The sequence below is a fragment of the Mauremys mutica genome, chromosome 17, assembly GCF_020497125.1.
Source record: "Mauremys mutica isolate MM-2020 ecotype Southern chromosome 17, ASM2049712v1, whole genome shotgun sequence".
Taxonomy (NCBI): domain Eukaryota; kingdom Metazoa; phylum Chordata; order Testudines; family Geoemydidae; genus Mauremys; species Mauremys mutica.
In genome coordinates, this window is record NC_059088.1 from 25121981 (window position 1) to 25143651 (window position 21671).

Sequence of the window (21671 nt, forward strand, 5' to 3'; positions counted from 1 at the left end):
TCTTTGCCTGGCTTGGCCAGTCTGCTGCTTTGTGGCCGGGGGATAGTCATGTCACCACTCCGTGCCTCAGTTTCCCCGGGAGTAAAATGGGGATCATCCAACCTCTCAAAAGGCCTCAGTTAGAAGCTATAAAGCACCATTACTTTCCCAACACCCATAATGATCCCTGGCCATTCCCTGGCCTCTGTCATTTCAGAAAGTCAGCAAGTTTCTCAACATGTGCGTGTGGGAGAGCCGTATTAGCGTTGCAATGCACAGGCGGGGAAATGGAGGCAGGGAGCAGGCTCCTGGAAGCCAGCATTAGGCTATTCAAACCCCGTAAGGGCCTTTTAACAAGACTCGGTGGGTTTTGGTGGGAAAGGTACAAAAAGTCTTGTTTGATCTGAGAACATTCAGGTCGGGAGACGCCCCGGGTGGGATTCCGGCGCCGTCCCAAAACTCCCACTGACTTCCAGGCAGCCAGGATCTCACTCCTTATCTTTTGGCAGCACAAGCTCATAGTCCTTGCCTTGGGAGACTGTTGCAAGCTACACCCAGGATCAAACCAATCCCAGCCAACACAGCTGCAAACCACCTTTAACTTTCATTCCGCCCATTTGAACTCTTTTTCACCAGTGTTACGCACACGTGCCTGGATGGAGGTGGGGACCTGATCATGGCGACACAGTGAGTCAGTGGCAGACTTGGGGATGGAACCCAGGAGTCCTGATTCTCATGCCTTTCCCCTGCCAGAGGCAGGGGTAGAATCCTGGAGTCTTGAGTCCCAGCTCCCTGTTGTAACCACTAGACCCCACTCCCTTCCCAGAGCCAAAGCTTCACCCAGGATCCCTTACGCCCATCCTCCTTGCTCTAACCACAAGGAAAGTGAGGAGTCCTGATTCCTAATCCTCTGCTCCAAGCACTAGACCACATTAAAAAAAGCTTAGTGCCTCAGTTTCCCCTAATAAAATGGGGGAGAATTCTTACCCTTAGGCAGCGCTTTTAGATCCTTGCATGAAAATAACCCCCACTTGCAAAGTCCAATCAGCATTATTATCATCGATGGCAGCTGTTTGTTCCTCTTTATCCATCCCCGCTCTCCCTTAGCCATGAAGGCACAGCACTTCTCCTTCACCCTCCACCGCGCCAAAACTGTTTGGAGCTGCCCATTCCCAGCCATTTCCCCGGGGTGCTATAGATCCCAGCCACTTCCCTGATGAAATGCCTCTCCGTGGCATCGGGTCTGATGCTTCCACCTCAGATCATCCGTCCGGAGCAGGAACAAGCGGGCTGTTCCCCTTCTGCACGTGGTGTAGCAGAATTGGTCTGTGTCTCTTTAAATCATTTTGCATACCAGCTGGGTTCTAGAGCACAGAACAGGAGGAGCGCCACCCTGGGGCTCACACACTATTTAAAGGGGCACTACCTCATTCTTACACACTACACTGCTCAGCCTTTCGCTGCCCCTGATGGGAAATGCCCTTCACGGATCAGAAGGAAACGACTGAGGATCGAGGCCTGTTAGGCACCCTGCTTACCTGCCTGGTAGCAGCTCGTTAGGCTCTGAGGAGCGGTTCCAGGAAAGGGGCATATAGCCCTGGCTGGCTTTGACATGAGAACGGCTGCGGGCCAGCGTTCCCCTTTGAGGAGCCGATCGCAGGGATGTGTGTGGTTGAGCGCATTGTCTGAACGCTGGGAAGGAGGGGGGGACCCCTGCATTCGCTATTCGGCCAGGACAGAAAGCTCCTTGTGACACAGAAACTAGGTTACTCTGCCCTGGAGCCGTTGGCTGAGAAACAAGGCCCCAGGGAGGTTTAAATTATTCCCATTGTTCTGCGCTGGTCCCGAGCCACAAATGGAGAGGGATGGGGGTGGGGGTGGAGGTTTGGTCCTCAGTGACAGTAGGACCCCTTAAAGGGGGTGGAAGAGGCACCCCAAGAATCCCCCATACACAGGTGGCTTCCCTGACCTGTGTGGAGTTGGCTTTAGGGTTAAATGCCTGCAAGCAGCATGAGGGCTCCTTAAAACCACCGTAACAGAGGCGCACGCCCCCCGAATCAGAACAGACAGTGAGAGGACCAAACGAAGGCCATGCAACCACGGCGAAGCAGCTGAGTAACAGAGGCCACTGGAGGCAAAAGGGCCCCCTTTAAAATTTGGACATCAAATCCCAGCGAGGCTAATAGGAGGGTGCATCAACTCCGGCAGGTAACGTGGAAAAGTACAAGGCAGGCCAAGAAGGAATTTGAGAAGCAACTTTAGACACAAAAGCTAACCATCAGAGTTTGGTTTTTTTTAAATACATCAGAAGCAGAAAGCCTGACACATAGGCAGTGCGGCCACTAACCAGAGAGCAAGTGTGAAAAATCGGGACAGGGGGTGGGAGGTAATAGGAGACTATATAAGAAAAAGCCCCCAAAATCAGGACTGTCCCTATAAAGTCAGGACATCTGGTCACCCTACCACTAGATGACCAAGGTATTAAAGGAACACCCAAGCAGGACAAAGCCATTACAGAGAAGGTAAATTGTTTCTTTGCATCTCTCTTCCCTGACGAGGATGTGAGGGAGTTACTCACATCATCAAATTTGTGGCCAACAAATCGGAAGTCCTGTCCCACAGCGATGTGTCAACAGAAGAAGTTTTAGAACATATGGATACATTAAACGCCAATAAGTCACTAGGTCCAGCTGGTGTTCAGCCAGGCATTCTGAAGGAACTCAAATGTGAAATTGCAGAACTAACTGTGGTACATAACCTTTCTCTGAAACAAGTCTCTGTACTGGATGAGTGGAAGGAAGCCAATGTATTGCCAATTTTTAAAAAGGGCTCTGTGGGCCATTCTGGCAATTACGGACCGGTGAGCCTAACTTCAATACCGGGCAAGCTGATAGAAACTCCAGTAAAGAACAGAATGATCAGACACATAGATAAACGTGATTTGTTGGGGAAGAGTCAACACGGCTTTTGTAAAGGGAAATCATGCCTCACCAATCTATTAGAATTCTTTGAGAGAGTCAACAAGCTGGTGGGTAAGGATGATCCAGTGGATATACTGTACTTTGACTTTCAGAAACCCCTCACCAAAGGCTCATAAGAAAACTAAGCAATCGTGGGATAATAGGGAAGGTCCTCTCATGGATCAGTGACTGGTTGAAAGATGGGAAACAAAGGGTAGGAATCAATGGTCAGTTTTCACAATGGAGAGAGGTAAACAGCGGGATCCTCTCAAGGGTTGTAATGGGACCAGGGCTGTTCCATATACTCTTAAATGATCTGGAAAAGGGAGTGGAAATGAAGTGGCAAAATTTGCAGCTGATACAAAATTATTCAAGATAGTTTAAGACGAAAGCTTCTGCATCCCAAACACCCTCGAAAGACTGGGGGTGTTCAAAGTCCAGAATCGCCTGGATCCCTCTCAGATCCACTGCAGGGAGGGAACCCGCGACAGTGACAGGAAACTGCTGCAGAGAGGCAGAAAGGGTTAATGCCCACCCCTCCCGATTCTAGGGGCCTTTTATACTGGCATTACATGATGTAGCGCTACCCGCTGGATGCGCTGCCTCGGGGTTAAGAGGGACCCGCACAAAATGAATGCACACACGTCACTCACTGGGGGACTGGGGTTCTGGGTTCTCTGCACAGGAAGAAATCTCAGCCCCCTAGAGAGAGATTCCTCCCCTTCCCTCCTCCTCCCTGGCTGCCCTTCCTCCCAGATCAGTGGATCTGCTGCAGCCTGATGCCGGCACCTGCGGGTCTGCAGCTGACCAGCATGGCTTTTCGCTACCTGCCCCCACCCCTGGCTTTAGCTTTCCAACGGGTGGGAAACAGCAGCTTCTTTCCAGGTCTCTAGGCTGGGAATAAAAGCAGCCGGTGCTTTCTCGCTGCCTGCCCAGCCTCCCATGGAGAATAACAGCAGGGGGTTCTTCTCCTGGTTCTCCCCACCTTCCCCACCAGTGCCAGAGAGAGATGATCTGGCCGGCCCTCTTTATCACCGAGCTAGCAGCACAGCTGTGCGCACCCCAAACCCCAGTGGAGCCAGCCTCAGCGGAGAATTACAGACACTCATCTGGAGGAGATGGAGAGGAGAGACCCACCCTGTCTGAGCATTGCAGGTAATTCCCAGCCGCTGACCCGTGATTCCCAGAGAAGGCAGCAGCCCCCTAGGTTCCTAGCTACCTGATCAATCTATCACCAAACAAGCTCCTCCATTCCTCCATCTATCCATCCATCCGTATCCCTCCATCCATCTGTGTCCCTTCATGCCCCTCTATCCATTCATCCATCTGTATCCATCCATCCGTATCTATCCATCCATATCCTTCCATCCATGCCGCTCTATCCATCCATTCAACTGTATGCATCCATATCTATCTACCCTCTATCTATCCATATCCCTCCAGCTGTGGTCTCCTCCATCCTACCCAATGAAGATTACATTGTCTATCTAATAAATATTAGGCCACTGACTCCAATGCAGCGCTGCCTGTTTACACCCGCTAGGGATCTGGCCCCGGTGTCTCCAATGGAGTTATGTCCTTCTACACCAGGTGGGGTTCTGGCCCTACGTTCCCAGCCTAGTAGTTTTTTTCCAGACTAGAGACTGACAGATGAGAAGGCAAAGCTTCTTGGGAGAGGGCGAAAGACAGGAGCGTGGTGTAGTGATCTGAGCTCAGGAGAGGGACCCCAGGATCCTCTGAGTTCTGTCCCTTGGCTCTTGCTTCAACTCCCTGTCTGTGGTCTTGGGGCAAATCACGTCCCCGAGCTGTGCCTCAGTTTCTTCACTGAGCAGCCTCCCAGCAGGGGATGCACTGGAGGGGACGTAAAGCGCCGAGGATTGTGTAGACGGCGCTTTAAGAGCTACTGACACCTGCAGTGACACCAAGTGCTGTTGGCAGCGAAGACCTCAGTGAAAAATGGAGAAGGAAGAGAGAGACGAAGGGCTCTGGGTCATCACTCTGTTAGTCCTGCCATCCGACTGTCCCTCCTTAACCCTCACCCTGCACCGGGCCGAGCCCAGCTCCCAGCCCAGCGTCCCCACACAACCGTTCACCCAACACAAACCATGCAGGGCCAGATCCCCAGCTGCTGCCACTCAGCGTGGCTCCATTGGAGTCAACGGGCCAGATCCCAGCTGCGGCCAAGCGGGATCGCTCCACTGAACTGAATGCAGCAACCCTGATTTACACCAGCTGACTCACTGGCTCACAGAGCCGAGACTCTTTCGGGGGAGTTTGCATTTGTATCATTCTCTCAGTCCTGGCCCGCCCCGGCACTGCCCTCCCTCCATTCCCATAGGCTCCAATGCTCCACTCGACACCCTGCGGGACAGAGATCCCCAGCCAGCGGTAATCAGTGTCGCCCCATTGGAGTCAGCGGCCCAGCTCGAGTGACTTCAATGGAGTTGGCAGCTTTACGCCACCTGTTTTCCTCTGCATCTAGTGCATTACCGAGCACAGCGTCGGGCTCCAGAAGAAAACCCTCAGTGCTGGCTGCTTTCTCTCTCTTGAGAACAGCCCCGCTGGGCAGGCGTTATTTCATGCCTTTGCAGTGAATTTATAAGCCACGGACTGACGTTCACCGAGGTGGCTCCACCGAAGTCAATGGAGGCGCTGCGATTTGCACCAGCTGCGGATCAGGCCCGGCGGCCACACAAGCCGATCGGGGAACGGCGCGGGCTTGGCGTGTAAAACACATCGGCGGGTCTAGCTCTGGATTTCCCACCCTGGCGCTGCCGGTGAACTCCCTAGAGAGGCGCGGCCAGAATGCACAACGGAGCCCGGCTTAGCCAAAGGTCCCAGGCGCCTCGTTTCGCTCCCCGATTAACGGCTAACGCGAGCGGTGCCCCTGTTGGAGACGTGCGTGTTTGACCGCCGGGCTCCTCATTGTTTCAGCAGCTGGGATTTTCCTGGAGGAAACCAGGCGCCGACGCTCTTCGCGGCATGAATTCCCCAGCCGGGAAACCCTTTGGAAAAAGCCAGCTGTGGGTTCCCCCCGTTACCTGCTGTCTTCAGAAGCTCCCACCCAAACAGCCCCCCTTCCCCCGATCGTCATCCCCCAATACAGAACATCACCGTCTTACCTGCCCCTGATTGGCACCTGGGTACTCACAGCTCGTCCTCCATCCTCAGCCGAGAGGAGCCCAGATCTCTCCCTCCAACCCCCGCCCAGTCCCCTCCTAGCTCCGATTCCCTGCAGCGCCCGGCGCGAGGAAACCAACCTGCTCGGAACAGGCTGCTCCCTGCGATCTAGAGGAGGAAAATCCCTTCCCAGACGCGCATCCCTCCTCAGCCTGCTGGGGACCCTCCTCGCGTTGCCATAGTTACCGCTTACCTCCCAGCGAGCCAGCTACAGCTGGCGTCCGACTGACACGCACACCCGAACCCAGGCAGCAGCCGAGCAGGAAGAAGCTGCGTGCGGCTCCGATTGGGATCCAGTTGAGCTGCTGGGGTCAGTGGAAAGGCTCAGTTCCTCTCCCCCGGGCGGCACGGCCTGGCTGGAGAGTAAGACACGCATCACGAGTCAGTCCTTCCCCGTCCCACCCCCTTGTCTGGAAACCCAGCCGCCCCGCACCCGGTGGCACCCTGGCGCTTGTGGGTTTCCCCAGCTTTCACGCGCAGGCCGCAGTCATAAGGCTGAGCGCCCGCCTGGCTTGTCTGTGACCAGGGGTCATGGCATCGCGTGTTGGGACGGATCCCCCAGGCCACGGGTGGCGGGAGGCCGCCCTGCCTGGTGCCTCATGGGCCTGCTCCTGGTGTTGCTCTGCTGTGACTCCATCGACATCAGTGGGGTTACTCCTGATCGACACCGAGACCAGCCCCCCCACCCCAGCCCCAGCCCAGGCTAAGCAGGTGCCAAGCCCCAGCAGCTCAGCGCAATGGGGCTCTGCTCAGCACGCAGCCACTGAGCCCCGTGCACATCGCAACCACGCTGACCCGGTAGCGCTCGGCACTGGCACCCCCGTAGCGTTTTGCACCCATTTTGCATGAGCCGCGAGGCCCTGCGCTGCTTTCGTTTGCCCCAGTGTAAATCAGGAATAGCAAAGCCAGGGGAGCGCGCGAGCACAGGATCGGGCCCTTTACATGTTTGTTGGGTTAGTTATTTTCTCCCTTCCCCCCCTCCATCTTCGGCAATCTGGGGCCCGATCCTGTCCCTGCTGACCTCAGACAGGTTGGCCTTTGGTTGCAATAGGTGCTGAGACGGTGAAGTGCCACGCGGAAGGTGCCCACCGTTTTGCAGGATCAGAGGGCAGGGAGTGTGATTTGATCGGGGAAGGGAGCTGAGATGGGGCCTCTGGACTGTTGGTTCCAATAAAGTCCAGCATGGCAGCGACCAGCCAGGGCGGTTATTATCTGTATTGCCGTGCCAGGCGCTGTACAGACACAAACCAAAGAGACAGCCCCTGCCGCAGGGAGCTTGCAATCCAAGCGAGGCTATTATCCATATTGCCAGGGTCCCTCCGTGCTGCAGGCTGTACAAACACCTCCCAAAGCGGCTGTCCTCGCCCCAAGCACCTTGCAGCGTAAGGAAGAGAGCTGAGGGGCCTCCTGTGCCAGCTGGGGGCAGTTTGCACTGCCCCTGTCCGGACTCTGCCTGCTTTGGCTAGAGAAGACTTCAGCTTTCACCCAGTTAAGGCCTGTAACGTAGCCCTCTGTCCATGCAGTTAAAGAGCATAACTCGGGCCCCCCTAGATGAGTCCTGCTAACTCCACTTCTGCTTGTGCAAAGATCCCCCCCGAAAGCCTCCGTGGAGGAAGTTATTTTTCGCTTCCCTTCCTTTAGAAAACAAAAGAACACCGCAAAGCTCGTGCATCGTTGCGGGCACAGACCTGCTGCCGCGCTCTGCCCCAGAGGTGGCTGCATGTCAGTGGCAAGCGGAGCAAAACCTGCACCTGCTTCGGGCCGTGGAGAGCAACGACAGGTGACGAGAAGGAAAGGTGCTCAGACGGGAGAGCGAACCGCAGCAGATGGCATTTAGACAGGCACCCTCGCTTCCTGTCTAGAGCGGTTGTAGCGCCTCGTCGGGCACGAGGCTGGGTTAGACACATCCGGCCTGAGTCATTGCTGTTCTTCTTCTCAGAACAAAAGGAGAAGCTGGCAGCAGCGGTTCCCCCACTGCCATATACCTTTTAACGCACCCACCGGCGGCCGCACAAGCACACATCCCTATTTCAGTAGCACTAATGCTGCTTTAACATGCAGGCGTCCAAGACCAAGCTGTCGCCACGTCTTGTCCTCGGTGAGGTGCTCAGATTAGATGCGGCAGTAACAGGGGCCATAAACGTACAATGGATGGACAGATAATAGCTTAGGAACCCAGTGGGTAGGGAAGTATATGCCTTGGCCTTCAGCGTCCGAGCCCTTTACATTTCAGAGAGGCAGCTACCGCGGGTTCCCTCCTGGAGCAGCCCACGCACCCCGTGCTCTTCCTCCCATGGAGATTGTGGGGTTTTTTTGGTCCTTTCTCCGTTTCATCCAAAATAAAAACCAGACTGAACGTACCTGCCTGCCCTGACGGCGTGTGTGGAAATGCATGACGGTCTAGATAGCTCCCTTCAGCCTGAGGGATCCCATGGCGCCCTGTGGTCTGTATAGCATCGTATCTTGTGGATCAGGATAACCAATTTAGGATCAGATGACCCTAGCATGATGGGTCTTTCGATCCAGGGTATTGGGGGGGGGGCGCAGCTCTGCTAAACAGAGGATAAACAGGCTGTGCAGTTGCATGTGTCTCACAGACTAAGACTGCGAGGGCAGAGCAGGGACCATCTTTTTGTTCAATGTTTGTACAGCGCCTGGCACATGACTGGGCCTCCTAGGTGCTACCGCAATACAAGTAATCAATGATGATAATAACACCAGTCTCCGTCACTGAAATGCAGCCACCTCTGGCCTGGAACATGGGAGCTGTCTGAACAGCGCACAGTAACACCGCCCAAAAGTCTAAGAAAGTACATGAAAAACAATTTAGGAATTTAGGAGTGTGGCAAGGATTTCACAAGCTGGTCAGGCGGCCCCGGGGAATCTTTTATAACCACAAATGGTCTGGACTTTTGCTCTTCATCACTGAAAACAGTGCCTGGAAGCTGGGGCTATGATTCACCACTGACTCAGAGGGAAGCATGTGCTATCTGCTGAATCACTCTCCAGCACCGACCTGCTTCTGAGAGATCCTCCATGCAAAGTGAACTAGCCTAGTTCTTGTGGCCCGACCCGAGGGCCGTCACAACACTTTTTAACAGAGAGAGACTCTTTTCCACTCCAAAACTTGCACATTCTGCAGTTATTTGCACTCACACTCAGAACCTCAGGCCTGCTGCTTATTCATACTAAGGCCCATCCTGCCAAGCCCAAGTGTTACAAAAAATCCTAAGCCAGGCCTCCAAAAACACATGGGATTGGCTTTAAAAAACCCTTGAGATTTTATACATCTGGAGTTCTTTTCATTTGTCGTCTGGCTTTTGCACGGGTCACGTTTTCAAGCTTTCCTCTGCAACCACGAGAGCTAGGAACTTACTTTTCCTACTAAACGCACACCTGGAGTGTGCTGGATTCTCGCAACTCTGGGAACTGGGGTCTGCAGCAAGACACCAAATATCGCGAGAGTCGCGGTGAAACCCTGGGAGTTGGCAATGCCGGCAGCTGGGGGGCGAGGGAGGGGTGTCCCTTCACACCACTCTGGCAGTGCAAAGGAGCTGCAGTGTGAACCAGGACTGGGCCCAAGGTGCTGCCAGGAGAATAGTCCCAAGAGCCATGCAGCCCCATTCCCCTCTCCCTCCCGTCAGAGCCGGCCTGGCTCTCCACTGCCTGGCACGTTGTGCCTTCACTCACACCAGTGCAACATGAGAGAAACATGCGATCCCTTTGATCCGGCAGCATTTCACACCTGCTTCACATCCGTGCAAGCAGCAGCATCATGGAGAATCAGGCCCTGCCGATTTATGCTGGTGCTAGTGACAGGCTCCCCCGCGGGAGGCTTGGCGACACGCCTGTGGCTTCCCCCTTCATTTAATAACAGCAAAGTGAGAAAGAATGCAGCAGCCACCGGAAAGAGCCTTCTCCCACACAGCAGGTTAGCGGTGGGGAGATGCGATCCATCATCCCCTGTCGGGGCCAGCCACGCACGCAGGATCACGAGGGACGGCCACAGGCAGGAAACTGACAAAGCAGCGTGGAGATCAGAGCCGAGTGGAGTGGCCGGGTGCGAACGCTCACTGGAGTCCGTGGGGAGTCTTCCCATGGATTTCAGCAGGAGCCTTAGGACTGATGTCCCAAAGGAACGGACCGTGGTGTCAAAGGGGTGACGGGACATAGAACCTCATCAGAACACAGACGCCACCAGAATGGATCAGCCCCAAAGCCCACCTAGCCCAGGATCCTCCCTCTGACAGTGGCTAGCACCAGTTGTTACAGGGAGGATGTAAAACTAGGGTTTCACCTAGCTGGTATTTGACCGGCCTGGCTGGGGGTTTTTGGGGAGTTTTTTTATGGATTTGCCACTTGCCAGAAAAATAATTTAATCTGTCGGGTTTTTTTGTACGTGAGTCTAAAGATTTGCACGATTATCACAGCACACGGGGATCGCTAACGTGTGTCCAGCTAAAGATGGTGCAGCGTTCCCACTTGCCCAGTTTAAGCGATAACAGATCAAAACGGGGGGAAAATACGGCAGTTGTCTGCCCGCCACCATGCAAGAGTCCCACGCGCGTGAGAAAGTCACATCGGAGCGAGGGGATAGCGATGTATGAGCTGGATGTGTTCGCTCTCAAGTGACTAAGTGGCTGTTGAAGGGGAGGCTGTGGAGTTACTTGGGGGCTGGCTTTGTGCAGGGGATGGGTGCTGGGTGGTTTTGCATTTCAGAAGTGGTAACCCTTTGTAAAACCCTGCAGTAGCAGATGCTGGATAATTCGCCCTCTCATCTCTATCAGAGCTCGGCTCAAGGCCCAAAGCAGGAGGTTTAACATCCCTTCTAAATTCTTGTCATTAATTCTGACCATCTCCTTTAGGTGGCGAGTTCAAATCCAGACCAGGTTGGGGGCGGCAGCCTGTGCACAGTGAGTTTGCTTGTTCTCAGCCTTCGCTGGAGGGTCTGAGTCACAACCCGTCCCCATCATCACGACGGGCCCCTTGTTGGCAGGCAGCAGAGAGGCCAGGGATGGACTGGGCCATGGAGCCTGACCTCCCCTGCTTGCTCCTAGGAGGGAAGAAGGAGCGAAGCGCCCCAGGCTGCTAGCAAGCTGAGCCGCCCAGCAGTGCAGCCACGGGGCTCACCCCTCGCTTCAGGTCCCGCCACACTCCTGCGCTGTATCACTTGTACCTTGGGTGCACACTCTGACTACAGCCCAGGGTGGGAAGTGACACCGAAACCCGCCTGTACAGAGCTCATTTCATCTTTCTAGTCAGCGTGTTGGAATTGCGTCTGTAGCACTGCCTGGGCCATGGCTGCTCAATGCATGGTGCACGAGTGGGTTTGCACAGCTGCTACTCAGTGCACGGCTGCTCTTGACACGGTGCACGAGTGGGTTTGCACAGTTGCTACTCATTGCATGACTGCTTTATGCCCGCTGCTTCTTGGAAGGTGCACAGATGCTACTCCGTGCATCCGCGCTCTGCATGGTTGCATGAGGCACAAGCAGCTACGACAAGATCACTGCTTTATGCACGCTGCACCTTTTGCACAACAGCTACATGGTGCACCAGTATTTGCACAGGGCTGTTTGCTGTATGGCTTGCTGCACAGGACAGCTGCCTCTACATTGTTGCGGCTTTTTCACTGTCCTTCCTCAAGGCCGGGGGCTCATCATCAGCCTGACAAGCAGCAACACTCTCCGGCCACAGGGAGGTCCTTGTGCAAACATCTCCTGTGACCAAGAAACCACACGCTGGGGCAGCATCTATGCAGATGGGGACAGAACAATTTTGCATGCCGGGGGGATGAGGGGGGCTCTAAAACTGGGATTGTGCATTGCAAGTGGCATCCATTCCTACTCCCTCGGGTCCCTGATCTAGAAGGAGACGGGTGAAATCCCACCCCCCCCCGGGACCCTCCACAGCTGTGATCATCAGCATAGTTGCATTTCTAGCTTAGCTCTTATCAGCCCTGGCTCTCAGAGCACTTCATGAAGATGAGTCACTACTGCTGTCCCCTCTTTTACAGATGGGAAACTGAGGCACAGCGAGGCAACATGACAGCAGGTCAGTGGCAGAGCTGGGAACAGAACCTGGGTCTGTAGGGTGCCAGGTCCGCACCCTACCCTTCAGCCAACCCTGCCCGACTGCTGCTCCCTGGCTGCATGGGATCGAGACCCGGCTGCTGAAGGGGACTGAATGTTCTTCCCTTCCTCAAGTTGTCTTCGCTGGCAGCTGTGGACCGGGGAGGGGAGGAAACCAAGGATACTTGGCTGCAGCCCAAGAACAGAGGCAGAGTACAAGGGGCCTCCTGCCAGAGATTCAGAAAGGGGCGGGAGGCTGGAGAGGCCAGAGAACGTCCCAGCTTCCCGGAGAAAGAGCTCCAGCCGGAGCTGGATGGTCCCCAGGGGCTGCAGGCCCAACAGAGGCGGAGCTGGCACTGAAAGGCAATGCAACGCCTCCTGCACCGGGAGGAGGCACAACGGCCCCGATTCCCCAGCAGCCGGGGATGTGATGTCCTGCCAGGGGACTAGAACCAACCCCCCGAGCGCCAGCTGCTGCCATCATGTGTCCTGCTCCCAGGGAAGCCCCAGCTGTGAAATGGGCCCTATTGAAAGCCCTTTATTCTGCATAGATTTGCCCCTCTCGAGCCTCCACTCACCATGGAGCCCACTGCACTTTACAAACCTCAAATGAGCCTTGTGGCATCCCTGTGACTTAGCCCCATTCCACAGATAGGGAAACTGAGGTGCAGGGAGAGGCTGTCCCTTGCCCAAGGTCACACAGAGCCAGAGTTAGCACACGTGAATCCAGCCTGATTGCCACTCTCCTGCTCCAACCACCAGTTACAGAACTGGGGAGAGAACCCAGGAGCCCTGACCCCCCCTAATCCCTCACTCTCACCATTAGACTACACTGCCTCCTGAAGGCTTGAATTGAACCCAGGAGTCCTGGCTCCCATTCCCACCTGCTCTAACCACAAGAAACCCCCTCCCATCCCAGAGCTGAGAACAGAACCCAGGAGTCCCAGCTCCCAGGCCCCTGCTCGGTTCTGTGGGAATTAGAGGTTTGCTCCTCCTCCCACCAGGGCTGATCTCACACAGTGAGGGTCCTTTTAAAGGCTGGAGGAGTCAGAATGGCTGGTTCCCACGGTGCTGTGGGGCTTAACCTACCTTGATCTCATGCACTAAGGAGCTTGTGCCTCATGCCTGCCCGGTCCGTGATCCGCCTTGTTTGCAAAGCTTCTAAAGCCACCCGTGGACACCAAACAGCAGGGAGAACTCGTACCTGAGCCGAAGCCCATTGAAGCGAAGACACTGACTCCCAGTGCCCGGCCTCAACCACTGAACGCAGCCCCCGCCCAGGGCTGGGGACAGAACCCAGGAGTCCTGACTCCCAGTCCGTGCTGCAGCCACTCTGTCCTGTAGTCGTGAATGGAACCCTGGAGTCCTGACTCCCAGCCCGACCGCTCCCGAACAAACTGTACACAGAGCAGGGACGAGGCCCCAGGAATCCTGACTCCCCGTCCCCTGGTAGACCTCCCCACCCAGCCTTTCTCCTGCAGCTTTTCTCTGCCCGGGGCAGAGGGAGCTCGTTCCCACGCTGGGCAGTCAGCGAAAGGAACGACTGAACCAGCTGTGGAGAACAACCTCCTCTCTCAGCCCCTTACCCAGCCACGGATTTTGGTGTCTGCCCGGCTGCTGATCTGCTTAGAAAAGCTGAAACCCAACGCGCGTAAAACTCAGCAGCTGCAGCTCACATGGGATTGGATTCACAGTGAAGTCAAGTCAGAATGTTGGGCTCTGGGGCTGCATTTCACGCATTCCTGGGGGCCGGGAGTATGTTCAGAGCCAGGTTCACGACCGGCCCCATCGGTGGAGGGAGCAGCAGGCCTGCAAGTACAGATCCAGATCCGGATCCCAGCTCCAGGGTGGATTGGATCTGGAGGCAGGTCCCGCGTGAAGGGGGCATGTGACCGCTGAGGGGCTGCCAGGCCAATTGATTAGCCAGTGGTGGGAGCTTTCATGCAGGGCAGTGAAATGTTAAGTGAGGCAGTTAACTTGCCAAGCAATGGCGTGTGCTGTTGGAGTGACCCTAAGTACTGACCCCTCTCAGAGTAATGCGCAGGCAAAGCGAGCCTCAATGAGCAGCTTTGTAATGCTGCAGGGGTGAGGAAAGGGCTACTTGTGTAAGTTGCTTAAGGCGCCGTCAGGAGTATTTGCAAAGTCCAATCAGCTGCAGGACTCCTGAGTTCTGTTCTTAACTCTGGGGAACATGAGACTGTGACTAGTAGTTAGAGCCGGGGCGAGGCGGGCACTGGGAATCAGGACTCCTGGGTTCTCATCTCACCTCCGTAAGGCAGGATTGGCTAGTGGTTAGAATGAGGCAGGGACAGGGACTCAGTTTGATATTGCAACAAATCTGTAGACACCTCTGCCAAGTTGTAGAGGTTACCAGGCCAGTCACTGTGGCTTTTATAGCAGCAGCAGCTAGTCTAAAACTCAAATCCTCCAGCTCCAAAACCCAGGGTTTTTGCACGTGAGCTAAAGGAGAATCCTCACTAGCTAGTAGCAGTATAAGGCTTATGACACACAGTCAAACAGCTCTGATTCCACCCAGCAGAAGGCAGGCAGTGTCTCTCTCTCTTCCACACATAGCTGGCTCACTATACAACATGTCAATTGAACGATTCTGGCAAACATGGGGCAGGGGAAAGACATTGCTGTTTACCGATTCTCCCCCAACTCAGATGCCTGTAACTTTGGCTTAAAACTCACGGCAGCGTCAGACTCTGGCGCTGTTAGTGGTCAGGGGCCATGGCTGAACAGTAAATACCGGGCGTGACTGAAGTCTGCTAATCTGCTTTATTTAGACCCACTTGTCTTTTCCAGGCACCCCTGTCGCCCTGTACGCACTGGCATATTTGAGATAAAGCCCCCGTATCTTACCGCTGGCACTTGTCAGGGTGCTTGCACAATAAGGAGCTTGGGCCCAATCCTTGCCCTGCTGAAGTTAACACGGGGGGGGGGGAAATCCCATTGACTTCAGCGGAAGCAGGCGAGCAGAGCTCCGCGTATCATATCTTATCAGCCCCTCTCAAAGGCGGCTGAAATTCCTGCTGCCCAGGGCTGCCATGCACAACCCTCCTCCTAAGTGTTGTTCTGCGAGCAAATCAGGGAAGATGGGATACAGTCAATCCAACGTTTCCGTCTTCTTTAATAAGCAAGCACAAGGGGGGGGATGGGACAGCGTAATAATCCCCTGGCCCCAAGGGGGGGGGCTAAATGGACCCCCTGAGGTCCCTTCCAACCCTGATATTCTATGATTCTATGATCAGCAGTGGGGATCGAACCTGGGACTTCTGGTTCTAAAAGGAGGAGCTGCTATTGTCTGCAGGAAAAGACCCCACTGTTAGCCACAGAGGCAGAACGCTCATCAAGCCTGGGTGGGTTACAATTGCAAAATACACCGGCCAACCCGTGCCTGCAGCTGGGCCCCTCCATAAAGGGGTCTGCTCTGCAATGACAGGGGAGAACAAGAGCCGTTCGTGAGCTTTGGCCAATCGGGCTCATTCCTTTAGTGCCTCAAGAGGGATTTAGAGACCTGTCTGAGGGAATCTGCACTCTAGGGCGACCAGACAGCAAGTGTGAAAAATCGGGACGGGGTGGGGGGTAATAGGAGCCTATATAAGAAAAAGACCCCAAAATCGGGACTGTCCCTATAAAATCGGGACACCTGGTCACCCTACCAGACTCTGGCCAGTAGGAATGGGAGCGTTTCAGAGGAAACACGCTTGGTTTCTTTGGTGAGTTTAAGTGCCCAGGAAATTAAGGGAGTTAATTGCCCAGCTCCCAGAATTCAGCACGTCACTGCCGTGGGCCTGCTCTCCACATAAACGTTTTGGCAGCCGTGCTCGTGTGACAAAAATCACTCCACTGACGGACCCTGCCGTGCCAGCAGAAGCCCCAGTGTAGGTGCAAAAATGTCCCTTTGCTGGGACGGCTTGTTCCATACAAGCTCTCCCGGCAAAAGAACCCCTCTGCTGGCATAAGCTGCGTCCCCACTAGGAGCTGTACTTACTAGTACAACTGCCGCGGCAAACGCGACACGGTGACGTCGGCAAGGTTTTAGACTCCCTTGAAAATCACAGCCCCCATCATTCACGTGGCGGGGGGCTGGAATCCCAAACTGCCACATGGACGCATTAAAGAAGGAGAATCGGGAAATGAAACCAATCAGCCTAGTGAAACTGACCGGCCTAGATGGTTGGAGGGTACTAAAAATACACCAACAGCCTTCAATAGTGAAGTCAATAAGGTTTATACTCAGCTTTCGGTGTTAGCGGTCCCAGATGTTGTGAGTGATACACAGGGTGAAGAATTCTTTTCAAATATACACACGTATCCTCCCCTGGCCCTCATCACCTCACAGTGGCAATAGAAACCCCAGTTGGGGAACAAAGGGACAAGCTAGATACAGGCCCAGAGCCTCAAAAGGTATTTAGGCACCTGGCTCCCATTGAAATCAGGGTCACCCAGGGACTCTGTGGCAGAGCGAGGAAGGAAATCTAAGTCCCTGTGCAACACCCTAGCCACTAGACCACGCTTTAGTGGTATTTTAAAGTCCTGCGGGCAAATCCTGCCCCACTGAAGCCAAACCTCTCGTTGATTTTAATGGAACCAGGATTTCACCCCGGTTGGATCCCCCTTTTTGACTGCCATTCTCACAGCCAGGGAGAGCTCCTGGGGCAACCCAACGTGCAGGCAGGTTTAACTACTATGAAGATCTTCCCGGGCTGCCATCGGAATTAAAGGACCCATTTTGGGGTTCTGGCGAGAGAAGCCAAAGCCTGAGCTTTCTATCCTGCTGTCTGGATGATGATAAAATCACGTCATCTCCGTACTCCCAGGGCCCCCATTCACTATATGTCTCAGCGCCCCTCAGGCATTGATGGATTTCCCCTCCCAGCACTCAGTATCGTCAGGATTGTCACCCCCATTGCACCGAGAGGAAACAAGACCTGAAGCGGTGAGTTGCCTAGGGACACACAAGGTGTCGGTAGCAGAGGCAGGGGCTCCTGGGTCACACTACGCTGCCTTAGCCCAAGCATCCGTCTTCCCTCTGGTGATCTCGCAGCCTTTTTACAAAGGAGGGTAAAGATTCCTATTGTCACTGGGTCACCTCGGGCAAGTCGCCGCCTGTCTCTGTGCCTCAGTTTCCCCACCTGCCAAACAGGGAGAACGATCCTGCCCCCGCCCACATCTGGCTGTAGGGAGGATGAGCAGCTCCATGAACGCCAAGTTCTATTCTTTTCAACTCCAGCACAGAGAACTGAAGATAACATGGCTGAGGCCACTGAGGAAATCAGTGGCAGGGCGAGTAACAAAATCCAAGCAGCCTGACATCTGATCTTCTCCTCTGTGCACTGGGGCATCCACAGAGCTCCCCATGAAACAGAAGCCCCTTTACCCCCCACTCTCATTCATGCAACATCTGTAAATCTGACTGTAAAAAGTCCCGGAGTGTGACTGCTAACGGCTCCCCCCCGGCCTCATGCTTTGGAAAGCTGCAGGGAATGTTGTTTGTCACTTACGCTGCCGTGGTGCGGGCCCGGTTTCCTCCGGCGCCCTCTCTGCATGGCTGCTCCCGCAGCTCACTGTCCACGAGGGTAGCCCCAGAACCCGTTTGCACAGCAGCTCCCCAGCACGGTGCCCAGCCAAGCAGATTCCTAACGGGTTTTAAGGCTGCTGATTGCCCGGCTCTGCCTCATTCCACCCCAGCCTCGTTAGCGCTGGAGCATTAGTGCCGCTGCATTAGCTGGCGAGCGGCTGCCAGCAGAGCACCGCCTGGTACTTCAAACCCGGGCTGCTGAAAGAACCAAACACTTTCGCAACTTCCCAGCGCAAGAAACACTCCAGGGGTTAGACTTGCTGCTCCGAGCCATGCCCGCCTCAAGCGACCCAGCCCCCGACTTCAGAGTCCCGGCCAGGATTGACGGAGTTTCTGATGGGGGCCCTGAAGCGAGACCACTAGACACCTCTGGACTCAGCTCACCTCTTTGGACCTGCTGCATACAATCCCCCCGCCCCCCAACCTGTGGATCTGTTGCTCTGTCGTCCAGCACCCTGCACCGTCCCGTGCACTGGTGCAAAGTAGGTCTTACTTGCTACTTACTCAGATGTTCACCGCATACACACCCAGCGACATTAGATACAAATCTCAAATGCTCTTGCTGGAGGGCTGCAATGGGATGCTACTTGTATTCTTAGAATCCAGAACAACACCACACCCGAAACAAACAGAGAGAGAGACAAAGCCGGCTGCTCCCTGAGGTCGAGAGGCCCAACGCCCCCAGCTTGTTCTAGATCCAGCCTTACTGCTGCTAGATCCCACATGTCACTGCAGCCCCCCCCCCCCCCGGCATAGGGGTGGGGGACCCTTGCATAGGGGGTGTCATGGATCCACAAGGCATGCTAGACCTCTGACCTTTATACAGTCTCTGGCAATGTATCCCTTCAGTGCTAGGTCCTAGGCCTCCACTTTTTGCAAGGGGCCCCCCCGACTCCTCCGAGACTGGGTCTCTGGCTTAAGCATTCCTGTTTCTCACGGTGGCTCCGAAAAACGCATGAACCTCCAGCTGGAAACTTACCTCTCTTGGGAGTCATACAAGCAGCCGATGTTTTGCAGAGAGGCAGCGCAGCCTTTGCAGAACAACCCAGAACTGGAATACAGCGTGGAGGGTCCCTTAGGATAGATTGGAATAGCAAAGCAAGCCCGTGCTGGTAGCATCGCCTGCTTCTCGCCCGCAGCCAGGTTTCCACCAGGGTAGGAGTCTGCTGAAGCCAGGCAGCTTGCCCTCCACGCTTTGTTTCATGCTGCAGTCACGCAACAGAACAAAATGTTCCTTCCTTGTCATCATCGTTTTGAAACACCCTTTTGCATCCAAGTTTCCTGTGATTTCCTTAACCGTGTCCCAAAACGTTTTAAAATCCAAACAAAACGTTTTAATTCGGTTGAAATGAAATGTTTCAGTCGACCCCCCCACCAATGAAATTTATTTGCCACTATTTTGATTTGCTCGTAGTTTTGAAGTTTTTCATTTCGCGCCCAATCCAAAATGCTGCCTCGCCTGACATTTTAAATAGCTAACAAACCGAAAAGGCCGGTATTGGCCCAGTTCTGTGTGGAACCCGGGATTTGTTGGTAATCTTAGGAGTTTGTTCCAGTTACCGTAAAATCATTTTCTAAAATGTACCGCTAGGAATGCGCTCCTTCTGCCGTCTGGGCAGTTTAAGCTCATGGTACCAACACAGAGATGAAAAAAAAATAGTACTAGTAAAAATTGGTCAAGTCCTTTACTCAGATGAAGCTGTAAATGAAGTCCAGGGTCATTTCCCTGGCTGAAAATTGGACGGAAACATAGGAATCCATCCCAGGCTAGTGGCCACAATCTCTTGTGGTCCCTCCTAACCCTGATTCTAGGATCCGAGTAACCACTGCGTCAGAGGAAAGTGCAAGACCTCCCCCTACTGGGCAAAAACAAGGAGGAGTCCGGTGGCACCTTAAAGATGATACCAGATGTATTTGGGTGCTCTATAAGCCAGGGATCCCCAACGTGATTCCCGCGGGTGCCATGGCGCCTATGTACTGGCCGGCGGATGAGCATCCGCCAAAATGCCACCAACAAGCAGCGTCATCCAGAGGCGTTGCCACAGCATTTCGGTGGCGACGCCTCTGGATGATGCTTGCCAGCGGCGACGCCTATTGATGTTGCCGCTTGTCGGCGGCATTTTGGCGGATGCTCATCCTCTGCCATGGTCCTCTGTGGCTCGTCGTCTGGCACCCGCCAGACAAAAATGGCTGGGGACCACTGGTATAAGCTTTCGTGGGTAAAAAACCCACTTCTTCAGGTGTCACGGCTACGTGACACCCTACTGGACAGTTATGGGATAATCTGCCCACAGAGAAAATTTCTTCTTAACCTTAACCCTAACCCTAGGTGCCTGAATACCTCCAAGGAGCTGGGCCTGAGAAATCAGCTCATGGTCCAGAAGAGAAGGGGCCATAGCCTAGCCATGATTTCAGTAGGACTTTACATGAGTCATTAAATACCTACATACTATGATGCTGAACGCTTTACCAAATTTCACAGCGAGATTAACTAAAAAAAATCTCAAGATTTTCCCCCAAAGTGTTTTAAAAAAAACCCAACCCCAGTGAATCAGGCTAGTCAAAGCAGAACATAACTGATGGAGCCAGACTCAGTGCAGAGTCAGTGTCAGATTGAAAAAAAAAGTGATTTGTTAAACTGAAAATTGGAGGAAAAAGCCTGCGGGAATCTATTGTAAGGAAGTTCAGCATTACCGGGTCTGTTACAGGAGGGGGTGGGTGAGGTTCTGTGGCCTGCGGTATGCAGGAGGCCAGACTAGATGATCACCATGGTCCCTTCTGGCCTCAAAGTCTGTGGGTCTAACATCAGAGTTGTACCTGGTGTTTTATTAGCAGTACGTTGAGGATGCAAATTCCAGCCTCTTGGCACCAGACGGCCACGTCTCCAGGAACCAATTGTCTGCCAGGAGTCCATCGTCTGCTGGAGGTTTTTTTGCTCTGCCTAGGGTGGGTGCTGCTTTTGGCTTTCAGACTCTAACACTGAGAAGCCGGCAAAGGAGCGTGTGCCAGTGGAAAGTCACAGATGTGTGCTGAACATGTCGCGGGTGGGTGGGTGAATTCAAATGTATTCCCCTCTCCGCTCCGGTTATCCAAAAGCACAGCCTTTTGAAGCTGTATCCCAAAGCGAGGTCCTTTGTCAAGATCAGACCCAAACAGTACAAAGCAGTGACTCCTTGACGCTTTAACGGCTGTGCTTGTTCTGAGCAAAAGATGTTATGAACCACAGGATGGGGGTCTGAAGGACTGTTTGTCTGCCAGAGACATTAGTGGAGTTGGGGTGATCCTGGGTAAGCTCATTGGCATGTGTGTAGAGTTTTAATCTGTTTGCTCTGTGATGCTTTCACTTTAGGAAGAAAGGTGCTTGCTTATAGTAACGTATACCTGTGGGCAGTTGGGCTGTTTATAGCCTCTGAGAAGAAAGCAAAGCCAGGCTGGCTTGCTGGGGAATTCACAGAATAATCGGGGAGCTGAGCAGCCTGGAAACACGCCAGTCGGGATGGAGAGAGATGTGGGTCTCTATGTAAGGGAGGTGACAGCTGAGGAGCCCGGAGCCCTAAGCTGTGACAACCAAAGGGTTACTCCACTACCCTCTTTGTGGGGATCTGTTAGAGGTACCCCCTGCATGACAACCGGCAGCTGAAATAACGAGAGGACACCAGCCGGGTAGGTTCTCTGGTGTATTTATTTGGGGGAAAAAACATTGTAATGTTTCCACTTAACAGTACAAGGCCTTGCCAGATCCACCTACAGCAACCAAACCTTAACAGCGACAAAGCCAGGATGGCCCCTGCAGAACAGGGATCGGCACCCGGCAGAGTGGATGGAGGTGGGTGACACTGAAGGGAGGTGGTGGGGCAGAGGACGGGCATTGTAGAGGGTACAAGCCGTGGCCAA

The 21671-nt window shown here is 54.1% G+C and overlaps 1 protein-coding gene across 2 annotated transcripts in view; it reads right to left on the bottom strand.

Moving 5' to 3' along the window:
• SEMA4A (semaphorin 4A) overlaps positions 1 to 18987 on the bottom strand; it is a 42902-nt gene extending 23915 nt beyond the window's left edge. The window contains exons 1-2 of one of the 2 annotated variants that reach the window (XM_044991575.1): positions 18757 to 18987; positions 6313 to 6475 (exon numbers count right to left, since the gene is read on the bottom strand). The gene's annotated coding sequence lies outside the window, so the exon portion shown is untranslated. Of the gene's footprint in view, positions 1 to 6312; positions 6476 to 17700; positions 17893 to 18756 lie in introns of those variants that run through there. The other variant, XM_044991576.1, reaches the window with a different exon arrangement.
• Positions 18988 to 21671: the final 2684 nt, after the last annotated feature.